Source organism: Acartia tonsa, chromosome 14 (assembly GCF_053477335.1).
Source record: "Acartia tonsa isolate MP-2025a chromosome 14, ASM5347733v1, whole genome shotgun sequence".
In the NCBI taxonomy this organism is placed as follows: Eukaryota; Metazoa; Arthropoda; class Copepoda; order Calanoida; family Acartiidae; genus Acartia; species Acartia tonsa.
Window position 1 is genome coordinate 33,687,664 of NC_137273.1, and position 11,592 is coordinate 33,699,255.

Sequence of the window (11,592 nt, forward strand, 5' to 3'; positions counted from 1 at the left end):
CGTTGTTTTATCATTTAGAAAATCAAACATAACTAGGACGATTCCCTTGGTCGATATGATATAATCGTGTTACATTACAGTGCCAGACTTGAGCAGTCATAATTGTATTGTTATACTGAAGGTGTTTTGCCACTCTAGAATTCGCAATACTACTGTTGTTTTAAATGCAGGGTTTAAGCCCAAGGTAATGACATATGTTGTAATCAAAGTACGAGTCAATTAAATATGCATATAATAGGTAGCCAGTAATAGGAGGTCTATTTGTGTGCCCGTGTGTCAGTAGCATCAGATCTCGCTCACTAGACTGATTCTCCAAGAAGAAAAAAACCACCCACCTTACAATTCTTTTTTTTTCCCTTTTCCTTTTTAAGAATGAATCTTTTCTTTAATTATGGTAGGTCCGTCAGAACGTCAGTCCGTAACGGTTAGCATTTTTTCGTGTAAAGGTTAACTATTTTCGTTAATTTAGACATGTTAGAATTATCCTATCGCTTTCAAACTTTGCATGGTGATTCCTGTAGTAGATAGGTACGATTTAGAGCTCGTAGCAACTCTATAATCGTTTCCAGAATGTCCGAACGTCCATTTTAAACATGATGGGCTTAAAACTTTTTAAACAAATTTTTATGTGCTATAATTATCTGATTGATCTGATTTTTTAGTACCAATTCCTAGGACAACAAAGTACAATGTTATAAGCGAATTATCTCTATAATCAAGGATCTCACCGCTGAACCGATCGTGTTCTCCTCAACAGGTAGATTCTCATAGGTACCAGGAAGGTTTATGACTATTTTGGGGGAGGGTACCACCACCCTCCCATAGAAATGACAAAAAATCAAAAAAAAATTAATTCAAAGAGAGTTCAACGAAACATAAACGTCAAACGCAACATAGACATATTTAAATATAAAAAAAAATAAAGTGCCACTAGAGGCCTCTAGGGGCGTAGCCGCTAGTAATCTATAAACCTCCTAATTTACTTTATCCAACGAAGATGGGGACATTGGTCTATAAATTATACCAGCCTAAAAGTTTATGAATTCTTTCTGCCATTCGTTGGCCAAGAAATTTTAGGACTTGATTAGGTGGTACAAAGTAACAGATCCAAGTTTTTTCCACATATTTTTTTAATTGTCCATTATTCAATACCTTAGGTATAATCTTTAAGTTTTCAGATAATGAAAAATGAATTAACCCCCTTTACCCCATGACATATTTATTGTGCACTAACAAATAAATATGTATTTACTCTACTCCCCCTAACCTTATTTTACCAACCCAACCCCATAGGGTGAGGTTGTAACTTAACCAATTTAATTCATATTAGATATTTGGACACTTGTTTTATATAGAGCTTCATGCATAATATATCGATAATGCGTCACCCACAGCAACTTTTTCTTGAGTTCTAAATATTGAACTTTGCAATATGAATAAACTAGTGGCTGCTATGCCCCTGAAGGCTTCTAGGGTCACTTAAGGAGGGAACTCAAGTCGACTCCAACATTTTCAATTTTAATTGAAAAAATTAAAATAAATTTTTCTATTGTGGGGCCATTTCTCTTGGGAGGGTGGAAGTAGAAGTACCTATGAGAAGCTACACTGTAAAGGAGAACGATATCAGTTCAGTGATTAGCGAGATCATTCTGTACAAACAGACAGGCAGATACACAGACAGACAGACACACAGACAGATAGACATCCTGTTACTTTTGTATAAAAATAACAGCATGTTAGAAAATGTCAGCCAGGAGGTTGTCGCGGAAGAGCTTGTCAGAAGTGCAACTACCTGGAGGTCAACACCATCAGATCTTCAGCAAAGTCTTCCAACCTACTCCTCACAGAGGACACATGTATCAGCTTATGAATTTTTATCTTAACTGGCCAGCCAATGCCGGCAGGACTGGTCCAAATCCTTCTACTCAAGGCCGGAATAGAACCCAACCCTGGCCCTGGAAAAATCTACATCTGTCCAGTGTGCCACGTCAAGCTAAAGACTAATGCTAAAGCTGTCCAATGTAGCAGATGTACTGAATGGGTACATTTTCGCAAACTGAACAACTGCAGCAACTTAAAATCAACCAAAGACTATGACAAATTGACCTATGTTTGTAGATCCTGCTTTAATGATCCTTTAACTTACCCACCACCTTCAAATTCATCCTCTCAACCCCATCAACCTCATCAACCCCATCAACCCCAACAACCTCAACAACCTCAACAATCATCGTCATCCAATCAAAACTACAACATAGACTACAAACTAAAAATACTACAATGGAACTGTAATGGAATCAAAACTAAAACACAGGAACTAATCTCATTCGTTAATCAACATCAAATAAAGGTTATAGCATTGCAAGAAACAAAACTGAACAACAACTCAACACCCCCAGACATACCTAACTTTACACTTGTCCGTAAAGATAGAACAAAGGACAAAGGAGGTGGTATAGCCATCTTTGTCCATAAATCTATACTCATTGCACAAGCACCGAATTTACCTGATGACGGCCATTCTGAAATCAATGGAGTGGAAATTGGCAACATCAAAATAAGGAATATTTATATTCCTCCCGTCACCAGCTGTGCACAAGGTTTTGTTCCAGATTTACAGCCTCTTTTATCTGAACCAGACTCTATCATCCTTGGAGACTTCAATGCTCACAATCCTTTGTGGCATTCAAGTATCCAGGACCCCAGAGGAGATAAAATTGCTGATGATATCGGAGACTCTAATTTCAGAGTTCTTAATGAAGATCTACCAACTCGAATCCCTACTAATGGTCAACCTACTTCTCCAGATATATCACTTGCCTCAACATCTTTACTACCTCACATTGAATGGGAAACCAAAACTGCTCTCAGCTCTGATCACTTACCTATCATCATCACTGTAAATACCAACATCCAGACAACAAAAAGTGATTTCAGAAAATATGTCAACTTTAAAAAGGCTGATTGGGACAAGTTTCTTAACATCACTGAAAACAGGTTTAACAGACTTCCAGAACCTGAAAATGTCCATAAAGCTGAGAAAAAGTTCCGCCAAATTATAAACCAGGCCTCCAAGAAAACTATACCTGGAGGCCGCATCAAAGATATTGTTCCTGAGATTCCAACATCAACTACTAACAAAATGAAAGAAAGAGATGAACTTAGATCCACTAATCCTGATTCTCCAGATATTCAAAATTTAAATAGAGAGATCCTCCAAGAAATTAATCAACATCGAAAATCAAAATGGAGAGAGAAAATCAGTGAGATCACAAGTGGCTGTTCTTCCAAGCTATTCAAGCTGATTAAAAACCTTAATGGCAAGAATTCCAGTAGCAATAACCAAGCCATTAAATTTAAAGGTCGCTACTTAACATCCTCACTTGAAATAGCTAATGGTTTCAACAAACAATATTCTTCAGTTGTTCGACACCAGAGTTCTAAAACATCCAGGAAAATAACAAAGAATATTAAAAAGAATAGCCTCGAAAATCCCATTTCTTTCACTGCCAAACAGACTGCAGAAGCTATTAAAGCTTGTAAAGCCTCCAAAGCTGCTGGACCAGATAATATCTTGAACCTGCACCTAAAACACCTTGGACCTAAAGGATTAGAATATCTTACAAAGATATTTAATCTCTCAATGGCAACAAGCATCATACCTGATATCTGGAAAACTTCGGTCATTATCCCTCTTTTAAAACCCAACAAAGATCCTCAAGAATCCAACTCCTACAGACCTGTATCCTTACTTTGTCCTGCAATAAAAATCCTGGAACGCCGCATTCTACCCACCCTCACTGAAACCTTGGACATTCCTGTTTTCCAACATGGATTCCGCAAGAACCACTCTACAGTCTCTGCCTTAAACGACTTCAATGACCAAGTTGCCAACGGTTTCAATAAACACAGACCTCCAGATAGAACAGTTTTGCTACAGATTGATCTTAGCAAAGCTTTTGATATGGTATCCCACGATAAGCTTCTTCAAGACCTGGGACAATCTGCACTTCCTGAATTTCTAAAAAGATGGTTCTGCTGCTATTTAAAAGGGCGACAATCTAAAGTTAACTTCAGGAATGTAACATCAAAATGCAGAAATATAAGAGCTGGAGTACCCCAAGGCGCTGTAACATCACCTATTTTATTTAATTTCTATCTCCGGAACCTGCCTAAACCTCCAAATGATGTTCAAATAATACAGTATGCTGATGATATCTCTATCTATGCTCCTGGCTTGGACATAGATGCTCTTACCAAATCAATCAACAACTATGTTCCCAGAGTCACTGAATTTCTCAATGAGCGAGAGCTAGTAGTATCACCTGAAAAATCCACAGTGACACTTTTCACTCCTGATACCAAAGAGTTCAAAATCCATCCACAAGTTATGATTGATGACATACTTGTCCCTCTAGAACATCACCCCAAACTCTTAGGTGTCACACATGATACTATGTACACTTTTTCCACCCATATACAAAACTCCACTAACTCTGCCAACACAAAAATAAATATCATGAAGTCACTCTGTGGCTCCGACTGGGGCCAGGACAAGGAAACCATGACAATGACCTACAAGGCCATTGCCAGAAGTGTGTTGGAGTATGCTTGTCATATATGGAGTCCTGTTATATCAGAAAACAGCTGGAAAAAGCTACAAAGATCTCAGAATCAAGCTCTAAAACTCATCACTGGCAATCTTAAAATGGCGTCAGAACAACACATTCATCAAGAAACTAAGATTCTTCCAGTTAAAGAACACTGCCTGATGAAATGTAAACAATATCTACTGACCTGCCATCAACCCGACCATCCAGGTGTTAAAAACATTCACAGACCACTGCCAGCAAGAAATCACCTGAAACCGACAATACAGAAATACAGAAAATTCATTAAAAAATACCTTCCCATTAATGCAGAAAACAGGAAGACTAAAATCAAGGCCATACACACATCTGAAGTAAAAACTGCTCTTGAAAATCTTCCTCCTAACAGAGTCCTTGGAATTAAACCACCGGACATTAATAAAGAAGAACAAACTCTTTCTAGACATGTCAGATCTCAACTCTCTCAATTGAGATCTGGCTTCAGCCGCAGACTAAACAGTTATTTACACAAAATTGACGAAAATATTGATGACAAATGCCCTAGCTGTAAAAACTCACCACATGACACAAGACACCTGTTTAACTGCCCAGACAACCCAACTAATTTAGATGTTTTATCACTTTGGACAAAGCCAAGATTGGCAGCAGATTTTCTTAAACTTGACGAGGGTTCTACCTGGCCTGATTAAATTTGCAATGAAATATATGAAGCTAATACATGTGCGTTAGCAGATACATGTGACCGTCCTCTGGAGGCTAACCAACCAACCAACAATGTCAGCCAGGACGAACCACTTTTGTTCCATGCTAAATCATTAATCCAAGTGCTATGACGATATTCCTTTATAGCGAAGCTACTCTGTAACTAGTTTGTACTTGCGATTATGCAGCTAGTGTCCCTTGTTGTAGCTAATATTTGTTATATGGCTAATATAGAAAATTTTCCCATAATTACTTATTGGCCACAGGAACCTTGTAAAAGTGTCTGACTCTGATTATGACGTAAAAAAAATTAGCCAATGAGAGGCCAGTATACACTGTAATTGACCAATGATAAAATTTATAGTGGCCTCTCATTGGTTAATTTTTTTTTGACGTCATAACCTGAGTCAGCCAATTTTACTAGGTTGTAGCCACAGTTGAAAATAAATTTAAAAACTTTTTGGTTACTTTATGTAAACACCTTTTTTTGCAGTTTTAAACAATACATTTATATATTGTTGACTTTTTATTAACATTTTAACCTTTACACAATATAACAAGGACAATTTTATCCTCAAGCAGCTAAATACGTAGCGCATCCGCTTGTCCCCGGAATGGTGGTGATTTCGAATGTGATCTCGGCTTTACATCGTGTTATTACTAAAAAAAGTTCTTATTGCTGTTATGTCGGGTGCACTACAATAATAGACAGAGATTTGCCTTTTTGCCCAAAACAAGCCTAACTCATTACCAAGCACAGAAGACTTCCTGACAAAGGTCGTGCAATCATAGAGTTTGTTGTCTGTTACTTAATCTAATACCCCGGGTGATTGGACAAAAAAGTGATATTAGCTCCCCTTAGTTATCCTTGGTTGTTAGACCTGACGTTAAAGTATCATACCCCCCCCCCCCCCCCACCCACCCCCTCCAACCAAAATGAATAAAACAAATAATAAAAAATCCTTGGCCCAAAATGTTGCATTTTTTGCGTTATCAATAGAATGCTAAAAAGGCAACTTTAATTAATTCTGACATTTACTAAAAGTCCCCATTAGACAACCAGTTCTATAAATACCAGGGAGGGTTGGGACATTGGACTGTAAATTACACTTGTACCTAAATTTTATAATCACGTAATATTTATCGTTGGCTGTAAAAAAAACTTTAGTAGGTTTATTAAATTTTGATTGGTTGTCTAAACGTTTCATCTAATAGTTTTAATCTACAGAGGGATAATTTGTTTATCACCAATTGCAATGTTAAAGTCGTTCATCGATTTATCATCCATGTCTTATCCCTTGAGATCCCTGCTAAATACAAAAGATACACATACAATATATCTTGGCTTGAAAAAGTACAAAATATGGGTGAAAATATACAGTGGAGATAAATTTTCGATATTTTCAATAGGGTTGGGCCGGATACTTTTTATGGCCGGATATCCGGCTGTTTATTGAAAATGGACCGTTATCCGGCAAATTACTTGCTAACCAGATATCCGGCATTATAAATCAGCCGGAGGTGGGTTTTTGTAAGTGAATGCCGCGTTTTTGAGACGAAAAATAGAGAATAAACGGTGCCCACCCCGCACCCATTTATTCCCATTTCCCCCACCTCTCCTTTCTCCTTCATTAACGTGGCCTTCACTTATAAAAACACACCTCGGGTATCCGGTATCCGGATAGTTTCAATATCCGGACGGATATTGAAGATGGATTTCCGGCCCAACCCTAATTTTCAATGCTGATAAAGTGATAAGACAATGAACAATAAAATGATATAAATCCGCAATGATGAGAAACAAACTAACCCATAGAAATATTCAAGTGAAGATTGATTTAAATCCCCAATGATGATAAACAAAATAAACACACAGAAATATTCGGTTGAAGATTAGATTTCCATTTATAAATTAGGGATTTAAAGGGATAAGACAATGAACGATGAATTTATATAAATTCCCAATGGCGATAAACATAACAAACCCATGGAATAATAATGACAAGTTATTAGTGTAGTTGCGCTTCATAAAACAATCTAATTTCACAAAAAAATTAAAATCTAGTAAACTATGGAAACAACAAATGACCTGAAATTCAGTAGGCTCAACCACAAATCAATCCGATAAAAAGTTAGTTTAATAGTCTTTGTAATTGAGTTGGGAATCCAAAATTAATAATTAGTGGCGAAGCTAGTCTGTAACTCCTAGTCATTTTTTTATATCCTTTCTGTAATATAAAGTATTAAGTTTTTTTTGTCTGAAGCTTAAGATCTCGGAAACTACTGAACCGATTGGGTTCTCTATCCATTTCAGAGAAGCTTTACATAGGTCTTGGGAATATTTAAGGCTATTTTTTATGTTTAAGTCCTTGGATGGTTTTAGGCTATTTTACTCATCTTTCTCTAAAACATAGATACAAAGCCCCTAGATGCTAAGGGCGCAGCCGCTAGTATGCTGCATACATAGAAGGATGTCTGTCTGTTCTTATATATACATAGATATGGTTCTCTTTTACAGGAAGCTTCTTAGTGTTCCAGGAATGTTTAATATCTATATTGGTAGAGGGTGCCCTCAGGCTCCATCCTCCCAAGAGAAATCGCCTACAGTGTGATTTTACTTCAAATTAAATTGAAATATTCCTAATTAACTGACAGCGTGCGGAAACATCCATGTATGTAGAGTAGCTGCACTACCACAAATATTAGGTTTTCCCCTTTTAATTTTGCTAGGAAGTGGATACACCCTCCTTTAGCACGCCCCTGGAAATATTATAATTTCTTTTTAGTAAGGTTTTGATCCAGAGAAAAATAATCTAATTCGGAGTCATATCGTAATTTAGCATTACACGTACAGGATGATTTACGTACTTTTACCTATAAACTGACGGCGGACACACCAAAGGATTTAGAGTAGGAGCGCTACCAGAAATATTCAGGTATAGCACAGTATGGAATGTTAAATTGGGCTAATTAGGTGTGCAATTATAAAGTGTCAAGTCAGCGCGTTGCACGCATAAATGGATAATTAAGATGAATAAATTGTTGCCAAAAAACAGTTAAAAATAAACTTACTTAAAATTGACGTATGGACTTTCTGTTAACGATTATATTGTTGCTATGCTTTCTAAATTGTACCTAACTCTCATAGAAATCATCATGCAATGTTTGAAATCGATGGGACAATTTTAAAATTCCTAAATAACGAAAAGAGCTAACCGTACGGACGGACAGACTGACCCTAATTATAGAAAAGTTTAGAATTTAAAAACAGGTGCAACTTTTTACCAAGCAGAGTTTGATATTTACTTATTCTTTATCTCTCCAGTATTATAAAGTACACCCAAAATTACATAGATGCAGAATTCACGCTCAAAGGTCAGCAAATTTAATTATCTGGGGTGAGTTTTTTTTCATGGATAAGACAATGGAATGGACGATAGATTTGTGTACGTACCAAATAATAACAAAATTACTCCATTTTTAGATTACAATCATTGAATGTGAGATCTAGACAGTACTATCTTAACAAACTCATTTAATTGAAAGAAAGTAAGTTGATTTTTTATACTAACTCATTTTTGGATTTTTTCGAATGGTAAATTCTTGACATAAAAAAAGCGTTTGATATTTATATGGGTAAATTTTGAGACAATTAAATTGCAATGCAACACAAGATTTTTTTAACCCAAAGCTAAAGATTTTTAGTCTTAAGGGTTTGTACTATTAAGAGTTACTTAACCTGCCACGCCCTCTCCTAGAGGCTATATAAGGAACTATACTATTTTATTACGTAGTAAGGAATTTGTTGTAAGCTTTAAATCTCAATAACAACTATTTCGATTGGGTTCTCCTATAAAGGCAAACTTTACATAGGTCTTTTGATAGTATTAGTCTAATCTTTTCAATTAACGTCTTTGGATGGTTTAAAGCTATTTTTTTAACCCCTTCTAATACACGGCGTACACATACTACCCAATAGTAATATTATATAAAAAAAAACAATATATTTCACAAATATTTATTTAGTTTTTTTTCTAAAATTATTTAGTTATTCCATAGGAGTAATTGTATAATAAGTCAACAACTACAAAAATATAAAAATTAACATGAAAATAAATAGGTAAGGTTTCATCCTTCATTTCACAAGTACAGCATGTCAGGGATCTTAAGAGATAAGACAATGGATTATAAATTTATGGACGTACCCAATGATAATAAACAAAACTACCCCTTCTGTAGGTTAAGTTTTGACACTGATAGTTTTGAACAACAAATCAAAGTTAAATACGAATAATAAGAAAACGTGATTTGAAAAACTATATCATACTAGCGGCTACGCCCCCTAGAGGCCTCTAGGGGCACTTGAGGAGGGGAAGTCGAATTTGATAACCCAATTTCTAATTTTAGATTTTAAATTTTTTTTTTTTTTTGGGGGGGGTATTTTTCATTTTTTGGGGGGTTGGGGGTGTCCAACCCCCCAAGAAAATAGTTATAAACCTTTCCGGGACTTATGAAAAAATACCCTGTTAAGGAGAACCCGATCGGTTCAGCGGTTAGCGAGATCCTTCGAGACACACAGATCCACAGACAAACATACAGACAAACATCCTGTTACTTTAGTATAAAGATAAAATGGACTTTAAAATAGGGAATGGTAAGTCTACTCTACTTATAAAATAAAGGATGTTACCATAGATAATTATTGTAGGACAAATATGGGGGGTCAAAGTAAAAATAGTAATAATAATTATAAATAATGCATATTTAAATTTCAGATCATATTTATATCAATTCAAATTCATATATATTTCACATTCCAAGCAATTTTTTTTATGGCTAGTGGCTTCTACCTAAGAGTTTGGTTTTTTTTGGAGGGGGATATTAAACCTACATTTGTTTTGTTAAAATATTTTTTGGATCATGGAAAGAAAACTAAGTACCTATACCTAGCGGATTTCGTCGTACTTTCACAGTAGCTTTTAATAGGTTATTTTAGGTTAGGTTAATGTTAATTTGTGACCCGCAGGGTTTGGAAAAAAAGAGAAAGGCTAATGTGAAAATACGCCAAAACCCGCTACTTCGTTTTCCATGACACTACTTTTTTAAAATTTATCCGAAACCCTCCCAAGACCGATATTAAACTTCCTAAAAATCATGGAACGATCAATCAAGCCGTTTATTAGATTTTAACGGACAAACACAAACAACTTTCCACTTATAGTATAGGACAGCTAAAAACTTGACAACCTTACAATATCTTTAGAAAGATGGATAGTAAAAATGATTATAAAAAAGAAAAAGATTTAAGTACAGATAAATTTAGAAAAACACTTTAGGAAGAAATTACACAAAGCCCACAAATACAAAAAGATAAAGAGTTTAGAGAAAATATTGTAAATGAACTTAGAAATGGTTCTATTTTTATTTTTTTTTGCTAAAAATATATTATTAAACTTTATGTTAGGTTAGGTAGGGGCTAAAAGAGCCCTACTTGAATAGTACCAAGTAGGTATAAGAGCCACCTAAATGGGCTAAAAACGTGACTTGAAATAAGATGGGGGAGGGGCTGTCAACTTGCAAAAAAAAATAATAATTTCTCTTTTTCTTCAAAATTCACTAGAAACATTTGTTAATTTTGTGACAAAGCAAGCTAAACAAGGTCTTAAACACGGGTGTAAACAATTAAGGTATAATATTATAGTATTTGGAATGGACTGTTACTTAATAAATAATCCACAAAAAGCCACCGATTATTATCATAAATTCAATAGGATAATACAATATAGGTGTAAATAAAAATAATTGTGCCAAAATATTCACGCAACATCTCACATTGAAAAAAGTAAAGGTTGCGCGATTTTTTATGATAAGGGATAATTTCATTGAATGAATTTTATTTCTTAACAACTTATCATAGTGATTAAAAAAAATAAGTTTTAATGTTAATTACAACATTTAAAGTAGACAAGAATGGCTTGCAGATGAAAAATAAAATAAAAAGGTAAAAGTTGTTGACCTTTCATAGCAAATGAAAGTTTTGACTTTTGATTACACCTTAATCATGTAACTATCCCTTTCAATTGTTTGAAAATATTGAATACTCCAATTCTTACATTACACACATGTTACACACTAGTAATATTGTACATTAATGCTATTCATAATGAAAGTAATCAAATCACAACAAATGCTTTGAAAACAGTGACAAGAAAGAGAGATTTGTCAAAGGGGTGGTGTAGTTTCCAAATGTCAATTTTCGCACATTTTATTAAAACAGCAA